We start from the raw sequence: 22,139 nt of genomic DNA on the forward strand, positions 1-22,139 counted from the left end.
TCTCCAACGTCTGTGCAACATCCAAGTTATTGCCAGAAATGTATGAGATTTTCTCCCCTTTCTGAACCTTCTGGACAAAGATCTTCAGAGTCCTCAAGGGACATTGGGCCGTTACTACCTTGCCAGAAATCACAAAAATCCATTTCATATTCACCAGCAGATGTAACACACTCACCATCTGTACTAGGTTCTCAGGAGCATCCTCTATCTAGTAAAGACTCTCAAGGATATGTGCTAACCTCTCAAAATTGTAAGGACCTTTGCACAGCTGAAGACGGGACTTTGCCTGTGCAACGTTCTTTGTCATCCACCCAAAGGAATCTAGAACCTTTGGCAGATTCCACAGGGATATTGGGCTTGGGACAATGTAAACACACAGAGACTACCTCGGGCCCTTTGCCTCTAGTGAGGGAGAATACAGAATCTTCTACATCTGCTTTGCCTACTCTAGGACCTTTGCCACCATCACCTCGAGAACCTGGTAGACATTCATCTTTTACTCAAGAAGGTGCAGAAACTTTCCCTTCTGGTCCCGGGAACCTAGCACATTTACCATCAGCCCAGGGGCCTCTGACACTTTCCATCTCAGCCCAGGCAATGATCCATATCTTGGGATCTGCTGAAGGGGCTCTACTGCATTCATCTCCTTCCCCAGCAGTTTCAGAAACAAATACATACTCTACATCTACCCGAGGGACATCAGACATTCCCAGAAGTGCTGGACATTCCCTTTCTGACCAAGGGTCTCTAAAGCTGTCCACAACTAAACAATGGACTGTACAAACTGTGCCATCTTCTCCAACGTCTGTGCAACATCCAAGTTATTGCCAGAAATGTATGAGATTTTCTCCCCTTTCTGAACCTTCTGGACAAAGATCTTCAGAGTCCTCAAGGGACATTGGGCCGTTACTACCTTGCCAGAAATCACAAAAATCCATTTCATATTCACCAGCAGATGTAACACACTCACCATCTGTACTAGGTTCTCAGGAGCATCCTCTATCTAGTAAAGACTCTCAAGGATATGTGCTAACCTCTCAAAATTGTAAGGACCTTTGCACAGCTGAAGACGGGACTTTGCCTGTGCAACGTTCTTTGTCATCCACCCAAAGGAATCTAGAACCTTTGGCAGATTCCACAGGGATATTGGGCTTGGGACAATGTAAACACACAGAGAACTACCTCAGGCCCTTTGCCTCTAGTGAGGGAGAATACAGAATCTTTCTACATCTGCTTTTGCCTACTCTAAGGACCTTTGCCACCATCACCTCGAGAACCCTGGGAAGACATTCTTCTTTTACTCAAGAAGGTGCAGAAACTTTTCCCTTTCTGACCAAGGGTCTCTAAAGCTGTCCACAACTAAACAATGGACTGTACAAACTGTACCATCTTCTCCAAAGTCTGTGCAACATCCAACTTATTGCCAGAAATGTATGAGATTTTCTCCCCTTTCTGAACCTTCTGGACATAGATCTTCAGCGTCCTCAAGGGACATTGGGCCGTTACTACCTTGCCAGAAATCTCAAAAATCCATTTCATATTCACCAGCAGATGTAACACACTCACCATCTGTACTAGGTTCTCAGGAGCATCCTCTATCTAGTAAAAACTCTCAAGGATATGTGCTAACCTCTCAAAATTTTAAGGACCTTTGCACAGCTGCAGAGGGGACTTTGCCTGTGCAAAGTTCTTTGTCATCCACCCAAAGGAATCTAGAACCTTTGGCAGATTCCACAGGGATATTGGGCTTGGGACAATGTAAACACACAGAGACTACCTCGGGCCCTTTGCCTCTAGTGAGGGAGAATACAGAATCTTCTACATCTGCTTTGCCTACTCTAGGACCTTTGCCACCATCACCTCGAGAACCTGGTAGACATTCATCTTTTACTCAAGAAGGTGCAGAAACTTTCCCTTCTGGTCCCGGGAACCTAGCACATTTACCATCAGCCCAGGGGCCTCTGACACTTTCCATCTCAGCCCAGTCAATGGTCCATATCTTGGGATCTGCTGAAGGGGCTCTAGGCTCTTCATCTTCCATAGAGGCTTCTGGACATTCCCTTTCTGACCAAGGGTCTCTAAAGCTGTCCACAACTAAACAATGGACTGTACAAACTGTGCCATCTTCTCCAACGTCTGTGCAACATCCAAGTTATTGCCAGAAATGTATGAGATTTTCTCCCCTTTCTGAACCTTCTGGACAAAGATCTTCAGAGTCCTCAAGGGACATTGGGCCGTTACTACCTTGCCAGAAATCACAAAAATCCATTTCATATTCACCAGCAGATGTAACACACTCACCATCTGTACTAGGTTCTCAGGAGCATCCTCTATCTAGTAAAGACTCTCAAGGATATGTGCTAACCTCTCAAAATTGTAAGGACCTTTGCACAGCTGAAGACGGGACTTTGCCTGTGCAACGTTCTTTGTCATCCACCCAAAGGAATCTAGAACCTTTGGCAGATTCCACAGGGATATTGGGCTTGGGACAATGTAAACACACAGAGACTACCTCAGGCCCTTTGCCTCTAGTGAGGGAGAATACAGAATCTTCTACATCTGCTTTGCCTACTCTAGGACCTTTGCCACCATCACCTCGAGAACCTGGTAGACATTCATCTTTTACTCAAGAAGGTGCAGAAACTTTCCCTTCTGGTCCCGGGAACCTAGCACATTTACCATCAGCCCAGGGGCCTCTGACACTTTCCATCTCAGCCCAGGCAATGATCCATATCTTGGGATCTGCTGAAGGGGCTCTACTGCATTCATCTCCTTCCCCAGCAGTTTCAGAAACAAATACATACTCTACATCTACCCGAGGGACATCAGACATTCCCAGAAGTGATGGACAGCATCTGGATCTTACTACATCACTACAGGTGTCACCATCATCTTTGAGATCTGAGCAAGGAACTCTGGGACCTTGCTTATCTGAAGGGACCAAATCTAAGAAAAAAACTGTAGGGTTTTCTGCATCTGCTCAGGGTACTAGGGGGCATTCCTTATCTGCACAAGCCACAGTAGGAAAGCCCATGTCTGCAAAGCAGACTGTGGGAACTTTGCCTCCCACTGCAGGAACGTTGGGGTCTACCCAAATCCCTCCGGTGGTCTCAGAGTCTTTGTCATCTGATCAGAAGCCTCTGGGAATTTCTTTATCTTCACCAGGAACTCTAGGCTCTTCATCTTCCATAGAGGCTTCTGGACATTCCCTTTCTGACCAAGGGTCTCTAAAGCTGTCCACAACTAAACAATGGACTGTACAAACTGTACCATCTTCTCCAAAGTCTGTGCAACATCCAACTTATTGCCAGAAATGTATGAGATTTTCTCCCCTTTCTGAACCTTCTGGACAAAGATCTTCAGCGTCCTCAAGGGACATTGGGCCGTTACTACCTTGCCAGAAATCTCAAAAATCCATTTCATATTCACCAGCAGATGTAACACACTCACCATCTGTACTAGGTTCTCAGGAGCATCCTCTATCTAGTAAAAACTCTCAAGGATATGTGCTAACCTCTCAAAATTTTAAGGACCTTTGCACAGCTGCAGAGGGGACTTTGCCTGTGCAAAGTTCTTTGTCATCCACCCAAAGGAATCTAGAACCTTTGGCAGATTCCACAGGGATATTGGGCTTGGGACAATGTAAACACACAGAGACTACCTCGGGCCCTTTGCCTCTAGTGAGGGAGAATACAGAATCTTCTACATCTGCTTTGCCTACTCTAGGACCTTTGCCACCATCACCTCGAGAACCTGGTAGACATTCATCTTTTACTCAAGAAGGTGCAGAAACTTTCCCTTCTGGTCCCGGGAACCTAGCACATTTACCATCAGCCCAGGGGCCTCTGACACTTTCCATCTCAGCCCAGGCAATGATCCATATCTTGGGATCTGCTGAAGGGGCTCTACTGCATTCATCTCCTTCCCCAGCAGTTTCAGAAACAAATACATACTCTACATCTACCCGAGGGACATCAGACATTCCCAGAAGTGATGGACAGCATCTGGATCTTACTACATCACTACAGGTGTCACCATCATCTTTGAGATCTGAGCAAGGAACTCTGGGACCTTGCTTATCTGAAGGGACCAAATCTAAGAAAAAAACTGTAGGGTTTTCTGCATCTGCTCAGGGTACTAGGGGGCATTCCTTATCTGCACAAGCCACAGTAGGAAAGCCCATGTCTGCAAAGCAGACTGTGGGAACTTTGCCTCCCACTGCAGGAACGTTGGGGTCTACCCAAATCCCTCCGGTGGTCTCAGAGTCTTTGTCATCTGATCAGAAGCCTCTGGGAATTTCTTTATCTTCACCAGGAACTCTAGGCTCTTCATCTTCCATAGAGGCTTCTGGACATTCCCTTTCTGACCAAGGGTCTCTAAAGCTGTCCACAACTAAACAATGGACTGTACAAACTGTGCCATCTTCTCCAACGTCTGTGCAACATCCAACTTATTGCCAGAAATGTATGAGGTTTTCTCCCCTTTCTGAACCTTCTGGACAAAGATCTTCAGCGTCCTCAAGGTACATTGGGCCGTTACTACCTTGCCAGAAATCACAAAAATCCATTTCATATTCACCAGCAGATGTAACACACTCACCATCTGTACTAGGTTCTCAGGAGCATCCTCTATCTAGTAAAGACTCTCAAGGATATGTGCTAACCTCTCAAAATTGTAAGGACCTTTGCACAGCTGCAGAGGGGACTTTGCCTGTGCAACGTTCTTTGTCATCCACCCAAAGGAATCTAGAACCTTTGGCAGATTCGACAGGGATATTGGGCTTGGGACAATGTAAACACACAGAGACTACCTCAGGCCCTTTGCCTCTAGTGAGGGAGAATACAGAATCTTCTACATCTGCTTTGCCTACTCTAGGACCTTTGCCACCATCACCTCGAGAACCTGGTAGACATTCATCTTTTACTCAAGGAGGTGCAGAAACATTCCCTTCTGGTCCCGGGAAACTAGCACATTTGCAATCAGCCCAGGGGCCTCTGCCACTTTCCATCTCAGCCCAGGCAGTGACCCATATCTCAGGATCCTCTGTAGGGGCTCTACTGCATTCATCTCCTTCCCCAGCATTTTCAGAAACAAATAAATACTCTCCATCTACCGGAGGGATCTCAGACTCTTCCAGATGTGCTAGACTGCATCTGGATCTTACTACATCACTACAGGTGTCACCATCATCTTTGAGATCTGAGCAAGGAACTCTGGGACCTTGTTCATCTGAAGAATGTCGTCTAGAAGTGACGAAATCTAAAGAAACTACTCTAGAGTCTTCCACATCTGCTCAGGGCACTGAGGGGAATTTTTTATCTGCAGAAGCCACAGTAGGAACGTCCCTGTCTGCAAAGGAGACTGTGGGAATTTTGCTTCCCACTCCAGGACATCTGGCGTCTCCCCAAAATACTCAGTTGCTATCAGAATCTGTGTCATCTGATCAGATGCCTCTGGGAATTTGTTTATCTTCACAAGGAACCCTAGGTTCACAGGGAACCCTAGGCTCTTCATCTTCCCAAGAGGCTTTTGGACATTTCTGTTCTGCCCAAGGGTCTCTAAAACTTCCCATTTCTAAACAGGGGAATACACAAAGTGTTTCATTTGCTCAAGATACTTTGCATCATCCAACTGCTTGTCATACGGATGTAGGATTTTCTAAAACTGCCCATCATTTTGCAGAAAGATCCCCAGGTTTCCCAAGGGACACTGGAACTTCCCTACTTAGCCAGAAATCTCAAGAAACCTTTTATCCTTCACCATCAGATATAGGGCATTGCCCACCTGTACTGGGTGTTCAGGAGCAACTTGTACCTACTCCAGTGGTTCTAGAAACTTTGTCATCTTTTCAAAAGCCAAAGGTACTTTTCAGGGCAGAAGAGGGAACTTTGCCCATGCAAAGTTCTTTTATCCCCAACCACAGAAATCTGGAAAATTCAACAGATGCCACAGGGATATTGGCACAATATGAAGAGTCACAGAGTGCTTTAGGCCTTTTTCCACAAGTGAGGCAGGCTGTAGCATCTTCTCAGTCTACTTCGGCGACTCTAGGTACTTTGCCACCATCACCTCCTACACTTGGTAGACATTCCGTTTCTACCCAAGGAGGTGCAGAGACTTTCCCATTTGCCCAAGGGTATCTAGCACCTTTGCAATCTGCCCAGGGGCCTCTGAAACTTTCTATCTCAGCCCAGGCAATGATGAATACATCACAATGTTCTGAATGTTCTCATAATCCTCTGGGTCTTTCCTCCTCAGAACAAGGGACTCCAGCATCTTCTGATCCTGCTCATGGAGGTGTGAGTCCCGGTCTCTCTGCACAGGGTATTGTACATCTGTCCCCATGTCCACAAAGGTCTTCCCAACATTCTACATCTTCCAAAAGGTTTTCAAGTCCTTCTTTACATACACAAGTTATAGGAACTCAGTCCACATCTACACACTACACAGTAGCAGACTCACCATCTTTCCCAGTGTGTCAGGGATATGTGCACCCTGCTCAAAATACAGCAAGGACTTTGAGATCTGACCAGGGATCTCTGAGGATTTCAGCAACTACACAAGGATCTGTAGAACCTTTGCCATCTCCACAGGGGACTCTAGGATATTCATCATTTGCATCAGGTGCACAAAAATTTTCAACAGTTACCCCAGGATATGTAATATCCAATGACTCACCTCTGGAACTTGCAATTTCTGCCCAACTTAGTTCCTCATTTTCTTCCCTAAGCCTTTTGGATCCTTCCCTTTCCACAGAAGAGCCTTTAGATCTCTCTAAACCTACAGAGGGACCTTTAACTTCATTCCAGGGACCAAATGAGTCTTTGAATTCTCCACAAAGGGTTCAACAAACAGATCCATCTGCTTCAGATCCTTCAGAATCTATGCATTCTTCCAAAGGACCCATGGTAATTTCTTTATCTGGACGAGGAACACTAGGATCTGTATCATCTGCCCTAGAGCCTTTGACAATGTCCCTATCTGCTCAAGTGAATCCGGGACCTTTGCTATATGCTGGAGGCCCTTGCCTGTCTTTACAGGGGAATCTGGAAGGTTGTACCTGTACACATGGCAAGCCAGGAATGTCCCATGCTTCACCAGGACCTTTGGAAATTTCAGCCTCTACCATAGTGAGTCTAGGACCTTCTCCATCTGTCCAATTGGATTTGAAAGTGTCACATTCTGTCTTAATGTCTCAGAGACCTTCCCTGTCTGCCCAAGGTGTACTAGAAACATCAATATCTTCCCAAGGGCTTACAGAAAATTCCTTGTTACTTCAAGAGCCTCCAGGACCCTGTTTGGAAAAAAAGGCTTTAGGATATTCACCATCCAATCCAGAAGATCTTGGACTTTCTGATTCTTCCCAGGACACACTAGAAACACGGGCAGGTATGCAAAATAGTGCAGAAATACCACCTGTCACCCAAGAAGTCATAGAATTTTTGTCAGCCACACAAGATTCTCCCAAATTACCAGCTCCTTCACCACTTAGTCCAGAGGCAGAAGAACCTCGGACATATACACAATCCATTTCTAAGAGTTCAGAATCTGTGCCAGGGACTCCAGAAGCTTTGGCATGTGTGTTAGGGTCTCTGTGTCTTTTGAAACCCAATGAAGATGCTATGGGCCCTTTAGTATCTGAACAAGGGATCCTGAGAACAACAGCATTTCCCCAGGAAAGTCTAGAACTTTCTCAACCAGCCAAGGGGCCTCTAAAACCTGTGCCATCTCCCCAAGAAACCGTGGGTAATTCCTTTTCAACGGAGTTTAAGGGACTGTCCCTTTGTGCCAAAGGGGACATTATTCCTACCCCTCCTCATGAAGATGGCCAGAGAAATTCCTCTTATCTCAAGAAGAGCCCTAGAAGTTTCAAATCTAACCAAAGGATATTGAAACATGTCCCATTTCCTGAAGGGGATACCAGATACTGCCTTTCAGAACTTGATGCCTTAAAATGTATCTCTTCTGCTGAAAGTAGCCTCACATCTTCCAAGTATGCAGAAAAGAAATCCAGTCCTACCTCTACTCCTCAAAGGAGCATCTCCCCCTTAAAATCATCACAATTGAGTTTCAGATCTAGTATCCTTTGTAAAAAGGGTCTCAGTCATTCTCCTCCTCCAGGAGATTGCCCCACACCTTCTAAATTGCGGAAAACAAGACCAAGCCCTTCCTCTGTAGATCAAGAGGGCCTGAAATCTGTGCGCTCAAAACATGAGGGCTGGAAACACTGCCATTCTTCCAAAATGTGGGTCAGAGCTTGCAAATCTAAGAAAAGAGGTGTAAATCTTAAAACTGTGACTAACATAAACTTTGCCACTTCTGATTCTGCTAAAGGAGCCTGCAGATGCTCACCATCTCATGAGGTGGGCCTCCGAAGTCCCCTATCAACCCAAGGCATTCACAGACCATCCAAGTCTACTGAAAACCCATCAGAAAAAGCCCCTTCTGACCAATGGGACACCCAAACTTCCAATTCAGAGCATGAGGTTGACAAGCCATCCTCCATCCTTACAGAAGAGTGCATGCGAACCACTCTTTCTCATGAAGACAGCCTCAGGCATCCCACCTCTCCTCATGAGATTCCCAGACATGCTATTTCTACCAGAAGGAAACAGAGGAAATCCTCTGTTACCCATGGAGCCCTGCAAACTTCCCCTACAGATCAAGAATGCATTGAGTCATCTCCAGATGGAGACAGTCCCCGAAGAGGTGTGAAACTCTCATCATCACCCCAAGAGGATATCAGGCACCCTGTTTCTACTAAGGAGGGCTCAAAACATATTCCTAATGTCCAAGAGGGAGAGAAACCTTCCAGAAGTGCCAAACAGGAGCCCATAGCTTTGGTGCCTACCCATGGGGATTTGTACCTCCAAAAGGGAGTACCACATTCCCTTTTGGAACATTCCCTGTTATTCGAAGATATTACAGACGTACAATACTTCAAGCAGAGGATGTGGTACCTGCTCTCTCCTGTCCTTGGAGAGACCCGTCATTACAATATGAATTTGGGTTCCCCCTTTGTGACCTAGGAGGCCACAAATATACACGCCATATGCAAATCAATCTCAATAGGATTGCACGGCAAAAGGGGAGTTGTTGTTCTTTCCTCTCTCCTAAAGGAGGTGTCAGACCTTCTCAATCAGACCAATGTGGACTCACACTTTCCAGTTCTCACCAGAGGGACTCTGGCTATGTGATCCCTGTTTCAGAAAGGCTCAGAATGCTTCAGGCTGAAAGGGGTGGCCTCTCAAATGCCCCATCTAAGAAACTGTGCCTCACAGATACTTTTTATGACAAAAGAGATATCGAAAATGCTCTAGGAGGCTTACGACTTACTCCTTGCTTCCGACTTACCCCTTCTGCCCAGGGACGCACAAGAGCTTCCCAGCCTGCCAAATGGAACCTGTAACGCAGTCTATCTCAAGAAGGTGGCCTGGGCCCTACTCTCTCTTACCCTGGCATTTTCAGTTCTTTTTTGATCCAGAAGCTGCCCTCATATTTTCCCTTTCTATGCCCCTTATGAGCAACATGAATTTAGAACTCTTTCTTTTCATCAACACTCTATCAAAATTACAATTTCCACTCCTAGCTGCCTCAGATGCACATTGAAGCATCATCTATGCCCCTGTGACTAAAAGCAGGACAAGAATCCCCTTTCTGATTAAGAGTAGCTCACAATTGTGGCCAGAAGTATGTGCTATATAATTTTCACCTAATGGAGAGTACTATGTGATTCTTCTGATCATTGAGGACCTAGACCTACCTACTAGATCTGGTCTAGTCCATGACAAATCGACTCCCTTGATCTAAGGTGCACCAAGTGCTTCTTATTCTGATCCTCTGACCTAATTACTCTGTCCAAGGATCAGGACCCGGGTGCCTGAAGTCTCAGAGCTTAAGAGTAGCCAGCAAGTTCATAAACCCAGGACATAGACATTAAGTTGGCCAGCAGAAACGAGAAAGCCTTGCCATTTTCAGAAGTAGTCAGCAGATTTATCAGGAGAACTAGCTGGAAAGTGCCTCCTAGCATACTGGAGATTGATTAAGCTGTTGCATGGCCTGCATGATATGTGTGTTCTAGGTTCCCAGGAAGCCTCGATAATGAAATATTCAGGCCTTCTCTCCTCTCCAAATCGACCCTTGATCTTGTACAGATACAAGAGTCTTTGGCATTTCTACTTTCCCCAACATGGTGTGAACCTTTCTGCCTCTAAAAGATGGCATCCTTTATAGATTGTTTGTGGATACATAAACATTATCACTCTGTCAATGGGTCCTCCAAGTCCTGTTTCTGACACAGAAACCTCAGAATTATTCCTTCAGCACCAAGAAGACTCACACATTCCCCCCATGCTTGAAGTGGAGCTTAAATCACTCTCAGTGGCTCAAGGAGTCATCAGGTACACTTTGTCTAAATTAGGAATTCAAAAACACTCCAGGCATTCTTCTCTGGTAAGGTTCAGACCTACAGCTTAAGAACCACAGATCTTCTAAACTACTGTGTGGACCAAGGGAACTTCTGATCTGCCCATTCTGAACCAGGGATCCTCAGATCATCCCCAATAGCCTAAGTGAACTTCAACTTACCTGTCTAGAATCAATATGCTGGGGCTGGAGAGATGGTTCAGCAGTTAAAAGCACTGACTTCTCTTCCACAGGTCCTGAGTTCAATTCTCAGTAACCACTTGTTGTCTCACAACCATCTGTCATGGGACCCGATGCCACCTTATGGTGTGTCTGAAGACAATGTCAGTATAGCCACATACATCAAAAAGAACCAATGTGACTCACATCTTCCATCAATAACTCAAGGGGGTTTCAGATGTAACCCCCAAAATCAAATATGTTAGAAACTCCCCAGTATTGAAGGCAGCATTAACATATGAGAACAAGAAACCTCAGAAATTCTTTAATTCCCCTCAGAATTACCACTTCAGAACAAAGGTGTCACATAGGTCCTCAATAACTGAAGATGCCCTGATCCATATGACATGATAAACAAAGGACTTCAGACCTCAACAACATTTTAAGAAGGCCACGAAGATGGCTCTTTTACTATCAGCATGCAATAGCATTGATGAAGTTACAATGGGGACTCAGATGTACCCTGCTAGACCCAGGATAATTTATACCTCCAGCATAAATATCAACTCCATCATGTCAGGCCCCCTCAGATGTAAAGTATCCCATAACTTCAAGGGGGCTGACACCCAGTTGGTTTATCTTTTGAAGAGGGCCTAAACCTTGCTTCCTCTAACCATAGTATCCCTTGACATTATGCGTATGCCAAAGGGGTCAGCCGACCTTGAGTAAAATGCTTTATTCTTCCTCCTTCTGCACTGCAAGGGTCTGAGACATGCCTCTCTGATGAAGCAAGGTATAGAACTGACCTTGTGAGTGAGAAGTTTATCTCAAATATTCAGGCTCAGCTCTAGTGTGCTTCAGGCTGAATCCTTGGTACCAAGAATACACAACAGCTTTGGTCTTTGTTCACGGTGGACTCAGGTCTACCACTCAACTAAGAGCTTCTCCCTCAGACCTTATTGGTTAGGGAATATACTTTTGACCACCAAAAACAAACAAACAAAACAAATCTCAGAGAACTCCAGAGTCAAGTCCCATGGCCAATTTATGAAAACCTCTGCCTGGATCCAAGGCTCTCTTTAAGCTGGTCATCAGAAAGGTAACTGTACTCTACAACCACACCTGTGTGCTTCCTTGTAAGTTTAATAGGGAACAAATCCAGGGACTTTGAGCCGACTTGTCAGAAGAAACCTCTGAATGCTGTCAAATCCGCATAGAGTCCTCAGAGATAAGAATTTTTTTAGAGTTCTCTGAAGATGTGGAGGCCTGGAGTGCCTGGAACAAACTCCTCTACAGAAGGTGAACAGGACAACTCCCCTACTGTCCAACAGGTTTGAGAGACTTTCTCTTTTCCAAACCTATAGTATTTTCCTTCCTGTGATGATCAAGGTCATAAAATGTACACCTTTGATGCAATGGGCTCTCATAAAAATCCCTTCTATTCAGGAACCCATGGGATATTTTACCTCTGATCAAGGAGAATTGCTCCCTCTGCTCAAAGTTCACAGAAATCAAGAGGAGGAGGCCAATCCTGGAACCTTATGCCACTTCCTTGAGTATAGTCACATGACATCGTGTGAATTCATCATTCTAACTCAGTTCTGGTTGGTTGAACATAATTTTTAGGAGGCAATCATGCTGAGGATACAATCCAAAGCTTTTCATGAATCATGGTATCTATATTTGGTGCCTTGCTAATTCAGCTAAGGATATGGATACCCCAGGATGTGAAGAACGGTTAGAAGGTGTGGCAATGCTAGGACCTCATGAGCTAAGGTAAGCAAATTAATTTTTGCTCAAAATATTATGGGGATTTTTATACTCTGTTCATCTCTCCTGTTACAAGGATATCAGCACCTCCTTTCCCCGAGGGCTAATCACTCCTTCTACCATTGCTTAAGGAGGCATCACATATTCCCACTGAAGCAAAGGGAGCCTCTGATCATACCAGTTTGTCCAAAGCAGGCTTGGACATTCATTTAGGTCGAGGAATCCCACAAAACTTGCTGATATTATGGACTGAACCTTACATATTTTTCCTAATGTTTCCCAGATTTTTCCTCAGTTCAAGGTAAACTCTAGGTTCAAAAAGGTTTCAATGAAGAATCTTTGACATAGATACTCTTTCAAGGAAGAAACTTTCATTTTATCTTTGAATTAGGGAAATATAGATTCACCCTTAAATTTGACCGGGGATTAATACAAATTCTGCTGCTTATGGAGCCTACAGAAAAGGCACTGACATGAAAAACTCTAGCCGATGTTCTTTTTTTTTTCTTTTTTTTTTCCTTCAAGGAAACTTTAAATCAATTTCCCTTGACTATGCTTACCTCAGAAAATCCACTTTTATCCATAGAACCATGAGGTCTATTCCTCTAGGAGGTCCTAAAGTTTCCCTTCAGACATGGATGGCCAGACATGCTCAAATAAAAGAAGGGATGACAAACACTCTGAAATGATGTCCTGGGACATGACAGTAATTATATGAACCCTAATTTAATTTTTAATTTTAAGCCTGTCACTTGAAATGGAGCAATTCCATTTTGGTGCCTATGCCTGGGATGCTGCTGTGCAGCTTATGGAGAACATAGAACTAGAGTTTACCAAACAATTTGTAAGAAAAATACTCTGATTGTTGGCAAGCAAAACTCAAAGTCTCAGAACACATGAGTATTCTGGACTATGAGGACATTTGCACTTGATAAGTTATTTTTGACATCTTACAATTCCCAAGGTAAACTTTTGCCTGAGGGATTCTGTGACCTTCCTGCTCTTCCTTATCCACCCAAAATGTTCTCTTTCTCAAAAATGACATTCACATATATGAAGTATATTTGTGAATGTATACATCAAAGTAGGATTATACCTAGCTGATCAGCCATATTTCCAAAAGTGACTCCTTCTTTAAACAAGGTACCCTAGTCCACTCTGGTTTGAGGTCCCATAGTCCAAGTTACAAATCAGAGCAAAGTACCTGTGCCATCTGCCTTTAGGCAAGTCAATAGGAATGTAATAACTTCATTAATTCTGCCTAGACCTGGATAGATGAACAAAGTCATCAAAAGTCATTCAAAGCCTTTGGAAGAAAAAAATATGTTGCTGCCTTGTCTCTCCTGAATGAACACAAACTATGAAAATACAAAACTCTGAATAAGAATTGGAAACTTATGATCATGGCTGGAAACATTCTCCACTCTATAAGGTACCAGGGACCTTTAACTTTGACAGAAGTGTATATGGCAATTTCACATTCTGCCTCAAGAGGATTCTGCCCTCCTCTTTCAGTAGGGCCTTCGAGATTTCCTCTCTTACATGGGGCACACATTTCCCCATGGTAACTCATTTTTTTTTCTCACTACACTGAATAGAATGTCAGAACTCTCCTAGGGCTAACATTGCCTTAGCCCTATTGGTCAAATGTCGCCTAAAACATGTATTATGCCTTATAAGGAATATTCCTAATCCTACCAAGTAGCTTTGAATCATTTTTCCTTAAAGGGATGTCAGACCATAGGAGACTTACACCACTCATTCTACATAAAAGAGAATCTAACATTCCCTTTCTTCCCAGTAGGAATCTGGGCCTATTGTCTACTTCAATTCACCAAGTGGATTTTAGAACTTCAGTTTCTGCAAAGGGAGTCCTGGGAAATCAAAGACTATTGAAAGGACTCTCAGAACTAGCTCCTGTGTCAAAGGGGCGTTTCAGACATCTACTCTCTGTACTAGGACACTTCAGATCCATCTGTGCAATTATTGAACCACCAGAGATTCTCTTCTGGCTGTGCCTCACAAATACCTCTATTAAATAAGTTTGCTTTAAACATATCCATACAATACATACGCGACCAATGACACCTCACATTTTCTATCCTTTTAGATCATAGGACACTAAATAGAAATCTGAAATTGGCTCTCATATCCTGTGCCTCAAAAATGGTCATCAAAATGCACCATTCCTATCTCTTATTCACAGATGTGTGCAGCTGAACACAGCCTCGAGGAAACATCAATGCTTGCATAACTACTTATGCTGGGAGATTGTTGTGACCACTGACTGGACTCTCAAAGATGTTACACAGGGTATGCATATGGGGGAAATACTTGGAAGCTAGTGAGGCAGAGGCTGAACATTCCTCCAGTACCCAATGAAGCCTAGAAACTTCCCCTGCTGACCATGGGTGAACTGGATATTTCTGACCTGCAAAATATGACTGGGGACCTCTACTTTAGGAACTAAGACATTCACGATTTCTCCTCTGTTTAAGGTGGTCTTAGAACTTACCATTCTGAGAAGAGGTTCTCAGAACTCCTCTGTTCCCCAGATTCCTCTCACACTCCTTTTTTTTTTGGAAGTAGCCAAGAGAACTAACCTGGGTGAGGCTGAGTGAGGTTCAGTCTTTTCCTTCCCCCAAAATATGGCCTTGGATCTTGTTCACTTTTGCAAGGGAGGGGAGCGTTAACCACTGTGTTTGACCAAAGGAAGGTCACACTTTTCTTTATTCCAAAAATGCCATTAGATATGTTCTTTTGAATAATAGTGCATGGTGCATTGTATCCTCCAGCATTCACTTATGACTTTGAACTATATCAAATGTATATTCTCTAATTAAGTAAGATTCAAGCCTTTCCCTTTTATAAGGATGGCAGGGGAAATATATTGTTTTTCTCTGGTTTGTGGTCCCAGGTCCTATATATAGAATTATTGACTGGATCCTATGTTATGCTTTGCAATCCAGTTGAATTGTTGGTGCATATATATGTACATATTAAGACAAACTGAAGGAGGCAACCTAGCCAGGGACAGACATCCAGGCTGTTTGAAAAGGCTTGGACTGTTGTCTGAACTCCTCCAGGCTAAACACAGGATGTGGAACTTTTACCAACTAAGGAAGATTTGGAAGCTGAAGAGCAGTGGAGGGACTTCTTTTACTGATCAAGGTAAAAGGGACATTCATGCATAACAGGATGTTGCATGGCACTTACCCCCTCTCCAAGTTTTTTCTAATGCATACCATTGTACAACCAGGTCTCATTATTTTCTCTTACTCCTAAGTGCACAGTACTTCCTCTCTTCCCAAGTTACCTCAGTCCTTTTTTTTGTTTTGTTTTTCACTGAAGAGAATGTCAGACATTCCTCCTATGACTAAGCCTCCTGCAGACCTTCTCTATTTGCCCAAGATTGTCTAAAGTACTCATTTAGTGAAAAAACCCTCAAACTTTCAGTTTCGTTGAAAGTGGGACTCAGTCATTTCTCTTGTGACAAAAGATGCCCCAAACCACTGCCTGCCAAATACAGAAGTGGATGCTCACAGTCATCCATTGGACAGAGCATAAGGTCCCCAATGAAGGAGCCAGAGAAATACCCAGGGACCTGAAGGGGACTGAAGCCCCATAGAAGGAACATCAATATGAACTAGCTAGTACCCCCCAGAGCTCCTTGGAACTATGCCACAAATCAAAGAAAACACATGGTGGAACTTGTGTCTCTAACCACAAGTGTAGCATAGGATAGCCTAGTAGGTCATCATTGGGAAGAGAGGTACTTGGTCCTCTGAAGGCTCTATGCCCCATTATAGGCAAATGCCAGGGTCAGGAAGCAGGAGTAGGTAGGTTGGGGAGCAGGGGGAGGGGGAAGGCATAGGGGATTTTCAGAGGGCAATCTAGGAAAGTAGATAATATTTGAAATGTAAATGAAGAAAATATCTAATTAAAAAAAGATGCCCCAGACCAAGCAAGCTTCATGCCATTCCCACTGAAAAAGGTAGAATGATGTCCACTCACATGCAGTTCATTGTAGTACAAAAGGGGGCTATAATTTCCTCCTTCAACCTCAAGGAACATAGACATCTAATTGCTGGCCAATAGTGTATGTGCCATGGAGCAATGATGACAGAGACCTCAGGTTTGGATCCTATGGCCAAGAGGGTCTCATTTATTCTACATGTAGTCATAGGAGCTTCAGATATAGCCTCTTGGGATGCCCAAGAGTATTCATTCCAAGGGCACCTTAAACTTGACTTAAACTCATATTACCGCAGTGCCACTCTCTATTAGAAAGATTGCAAGGCAAACACAATTGCAACTTCACAGTGGGCTCTCACATGTTTCTGAGTGTAGGGCAGAGGGCAGAACATAGAAAGGAAAAGTAATATACATCCGATCTTCCTAGAGTTAGGTGTCAGAAATGCTGTGTTCCTGTCTCTCAGTTATAGATAGGTACAGACAAATACAACCTCAGGTCAGACAACCACTCTCCCTGTTGGACGAGTGTGCTGATTGTTCCTTGTATTCTTCCCAACAGTATATACAATATATGGATAATGGAAGGTGGGGAGACAAGATGGAAGCAAACTATGCACTACCATTCTGTTCTCCCTCTACCCAAGATAAACTAGATTTTTCCCTTTTGCACAGTGAGGTGACTTGTTCCTGCTATTTGGTTAATCATGGCCTGAAACTCACTTACTTACTTTCTTTCTTTCTCTCTCTCTCTCTCCTTTCTTTCTTTCTTTCTTTCTTTCTTTCTTTCTTTCTTTCTTTCTTTCTTTCTTTCTTTCTTTCTTTCTTTCTTTCTCTCTCTCTCTCTCTCTCTCTCTCTCTCTCTCTCTCTCTCTTTCTGTCTTTCTTTTTCTTTCTTTCTTTCTCTCTCTCTTTCTTACTTTCTTTCTTACTTTCTTTCTTCACTACCTCCCTTCTTTCTTTCTTTCTTTCTTTCTTTCTTTCTTTCTTTCTTTCTTTCTTTCTTTCTTTCTTTCTTTCTCTCTCTCGCTTTCTAACTCTTTCTTTCTATCTCTCTCTCTCTCTCTCCCTCCCTCCCTCCTTCTCTCTCTCCTTCTTTCTTTCTTTCTCTCTTTCTTTCTTTCTCTCTCTCTTTCTTCCTTCCTTCCTTCCTTCCTTCTTTAATCCCTCCTTAATTTCTTTCATTTCTTTCCTTCTTTCCTTCTTTCCTTCTTTCCTTCCTTCTTTCCACCCTTACTTCCTTCCTTCCTCCCTTCCTTCCTTCCTTTCTTTTTTAAGTATTTATTTATTTATTATATATACAGTGTTCTCTATGCATGTGTCCCTGCACATTAGAAGAGGGCACTGAATACCATTACAGATGTTTGTGAACTCAGGAACACTGGGAGAGCCGTCAGTGTTCTTAACCCCTGAAATATCTCTCCAACCCCAGGTATTTTCTTTTTAAGCAAAACAGGTCAGGAAGGTCATAGAAGTTGCAGGTATGAACATATGCTACTCAACCTGTTTTCAAGTTATCTCACACCATCACCTTTGGATGAAGGGTCATCAGAATTTCACTTGGGATAGGTGGCCTTCATGACCTACTGCTGTTACCAACAATACTCAAAACCTTCAATTTCTGCCCAAGGTCAGTTATAATTATGACTGTAGTTTACTATTGGAATCTCAGAATTTTCATTTTTCCCAAGGGTACCAATATCCAGGTATCCTAAGAGCATCCCTAAATACATATGGGCCTCAAATATAACACTCCAATCATGAGCTTTAGATCATTTCCCTCCAACCATAATCTCTAGGAAATTATACTTCACTTAATTCTGCCCTGCATTAACAGAGCCTGAAACTTAGGTCATCTATCCTTCGTACCATCCTTCATGCAAACACCCATATAACTGATGATAAGCTTCAAGAGTGCTTAGAGACTTACAGTCATGCCTGATGCATAATGCTTGTATTGCTGCCAGGCTTACCAAGGTGTATGTGAAGATGGGAATCTTCTAAGTTTTGAAGCATTCCTACCTCTCCTGCTTAAGGTAGGCTAGGTCACTCCCTTAACCCTAAAGAGGTTGGGGACATTAAGCAGACTCTAATTCTGCTTTAATCTTCTACTCCTAAACATCAATACTTAGACTACTAATTTGTGTCCATTATATATCAAATACACCCTCTGTATACATGAGGGTCCAATATCTGTCTTTTAAGCCTGACGGGCCTGAGATCATCTCTACCTGCTCCAGGCCCCAAACTTCACTTCCAGTCCAAAAGGTCTTCAATAATTACCCTCTCTGACCAGAAAGAATTACAAACTATTCTCTATCTGATGGAGGGCAAAAATTTCCATTTAACTGTGTCTCACATCGGCCTCCTCATTTGAAAGGGGTGCCAGAATGAATCTTTTTGTTCCAGCAGTTCTCAAATTCACATCCTCTGTCGAAGAGGTCTATAAATTTCATCCAGTCATACAAGTGCTTCAGTGCCTCTCCCTCTCCCTATGGGAGCCTCAGACACACCACATCTAGTCATACATATTTCCTGTTCTCCCTCTGTCTATTGGGCAACAAAGCCTTCTCAAATGACTATATTGGACTGACATATTTCCTTTTATTTTCAGTGGTGGACTCATACCTACCCTCTCTTGTAAAGTGTAAATAGATCTTGTCGTATTGACTATGTGTGCCTGCTATATCCCAACTGTCTAAGATTACTTCCAAACTTCTTCCTGCTACAAATATTCGGGGACATTCCCCCATTCAAGAAAAGTGGCCTTGCTCTTATGTCATCTGACTAAAGGTTTCATAGACCAAAGATAACCATCCAACTTGTTGGAATACTGAAACAATTGCTGCCTGCTGTCCACACACCACATAAAATATGTGGATTTCGTAAATTCTGCAAAAAAGGTTTGGAAGCTGATCAATCAATACTGGAACTCCCTCTTCTCCAGAAGGTATTTGCATTTTCACCAATGTGAAATGGTCTTTCTTATTTATTGAAAATAGCCAGAGATTTTACCCCTCTTACAAGTAGGTTTAGAATTTCACATTTGCAAAGTGTCACAGAAATGCTGCTTATGATCAGAGTGCTTAAACTTCCTTATTCTCATGAAGTTTGCCACATTACCTGTTTGATGAAGGGCACAATCATCCTACTTCTGTGCAAAACTGCCCAAGCTCCTCCCCTATCTTACTTAGAAGATTTAGACATTCACAACAGAGAGTGCTCCAACCTGTGTGGAGCACAGTGTGTTTGAGGAAATCCCCGAGATTCATCATCTTCCCAGTGTATGTCCTACCTATAACTTCTAATTTCCATGGTCTGGGAAGCACTGTTCTGACCTAAGAGATTTCAGAACACTCTGTACTGAAATCTCAAACAGAAGAGTATCAAGGTAAGGGTAAATCAGATTACTATCTTTGTTTTGTTTCCTTGGACAGAGACATCCTGGCCTCCATGCAGAGGAATGTGTGGATGGACATATATTTAAGGAAGACACTAAACCAGAAACTACTACATTACACCCTCTTAGAAGACTTCTAAGATTGTTGTCATGCCTACCACAGACATTCAGATGATGTGTATTGTTGATTGTGATTTCATGTTTGGACCTGATGAAGGAGTAAGTACCTGGAATTTCCTATAATTCTCAAGGTATCAATCAGTGTTCAATTTCTGCTCAATAGTGCTGTAGACATAGGAATAACAGGATAAAACTATTCTATACAATCCTATGAAGTTTCTATCACCATCCTCCTATTTTAGAGAATCTTAGATCTATCACTAATCCCGAGATGGGCAGAAACAATTCTTCTCCTGCACATAGGGATACTGCATATGTCTCCCCTTACCCAAAGTATTCCACTTACTGTCTTTTACTGAATTGGCTTTTAGACTATACCTGAAATATTTCACTTTTCACCAAAGGATCTACCAGCCCTCCCTGTTCTAATAGAGAGCTACAGTCCACCAATATCCAAAGGGTTCTCAGACATTCCAAATATGCCCCTGTGGGAGTAAACTTACTAAGTCTATTTAATTGGGCCTCAGATCCTTCTGCTTTGACCAAAAGGATTTCAATCTACTGACTCTGAGTTACCAGGGGCCTCAGATCTCATTTTCCCCAAGTGGTAATCAAATATGCCTTTCTGACCTATAATGACCTTGCAATGTTCTCCTCTGATGCAGACACTTAGACAACCCCCCTCCAATTTTAACTCCCAAATGGACCTCCAGACCACCCAAGCTTAAAGTACCTGAGCCGAACATTAAGAAGTACAGCCCAGAACAAAAGCTCATTTCCTCAAGGCAGAAACTAAAATGATGTACTCCTCACCATTCATACCTAGACCCAGGAGATGAACATATGCCTGAGAAGACGAACTAGTGTGGAACTGTCAGCCAGGTTTTTGATGAGTGCTCAGACTGATTCCTGATCTAGCAACCACATTTACTATAGTGGACAGATGCTCTAGTCTCTGATGAGGAGTTGCTAGCTGTTAGGAAGAACCTGAAATGGGCTCCACTGCATGAGGTAGGCTGTGTCTTTGATCTCACGTCAAGGAAAGAACATGCAAATTTAAACTCTACCCAACCAAACATACTAGTTTACCTGTACAAAGGGGTTTTAGATTTCCGATTTCTCACAAAGATGCCCTCGTGTATTTCCCCTCTGACCATTGAGGTTTTATCTATTTTTCATGGCTCATAGGGTCTCATTTCTTCCCAATATCCATTACCTGCTCACTTCTGACCACTAGCCATACATTTCTGATTAGTGTTGGGGGTGTTCTCGGTTTGACACTAAGGCCAACAATAGTGCCTACATGCCATTTCTGAATAATTGGATCTTAAATTCCACCTCTGTCCAAGTGTACTTCTGAAAGACTTTTCTCATTACATGGGGTCTCTATAGTAGCATCTTTATTCATCAGGCCTCTAGTTGTACCTTCTGGCCTAAGCAGGTCTTATACTTCACTTAAAGAGATGCCAAATTTACACAATGTAGACAAAGAGGCATTGAGCATTCTCATACTCATCAATATAACATTCCTCCCCTCAGGTTTGAAGTCTCCAGAGCAGCAAAGAGAGTGGGGAGTAGAACTCATCATCTTTAGGTCACTCATCATCGATGGATTGTTTCCAACCTTAGTATACAGACATGGATGGTTGAACACAAACCTGTCAGGCTGATAAAGAACTAGACATCTACTAACGTCCTTGGAATCATGTTCAGATTGCTGCACATCCTCCTGAAGATGCCACGGATGACATGGTTCCTTGTGATTGTTGTTCTCTTCTTGTTGTTGCTCTTTTCTTTTAACTTTTGAAGAGGATACTTTATTAGTCTGTTGCTATGTTAGTCATCTCCTGGCATTAGAAACCAACATCCCACTGTTTAAATGTTTTACATTTCCTACTCTTTTTGGAAAACACAATGTATGCGCATCATTTTTTCCTATTGTTTCAAAGACATACCACTATGTAATTCAACTTTACAATTGTAATCATTTTGACCAATATTCACATGAATATAAATTTTATGTGTAAAATTCTTCCTGTGCTGTGTTATTTTTCACCAGATGACAGTTTCATTTGAGGTCATTTGGAAGATCGTTCCTTACTATGTGTCTTTAAAAGATATATTTTGGAGCTGAGGGGTATGGCTGAATATCTTCAGCACAATAAACACCTTCTGTAACATTACTATCTAGTGGATTATAAGTATCAGGTTGTACACAGTAGTCACTAAAATAATGGACAAGTTTGAGAAAGATTTTAGGGTGTAATCTCTCATAATATACAGAAAAAAAGGA

The 22,139-nt window shown here is 42.9% G+C and overlaps 1 long non-coding RNA gene across 1 annotated transcript; it reads left to right on the forward strand.

The window, feature by feature from the left end:
- Positions 1–19,090: 19,090 nt before the first annotated feature.
- Gm28091 lies at positions 19,091–21,454 on the forward strand. The gene is made up of 4 exons (XR_001782919.1): positions 19,091–19,276; positions 19,764–19,945; positions 20,673–20,857; positions 21,386–21,454. It is a non-coding gene; the product is annotated as a predicted gene 28091 (long non-coding RNA).
- The last annotated feature ends 685 nt before the right edge of the window (positions 21,455–22,139 follow it).

Source organism: Mus musculus, chromosome Y (genome assembly GCF_000001635.26).
Source record: "Mus musculus strain C57BL/6J chromosome Y, GRCm38.p6 C57BL/6J".
Lineage (NCBI taxonomy): Eukaryota > Metazoa > Chordata > Mammalia > Rodentia > Muridae > Mus > Mus musculus.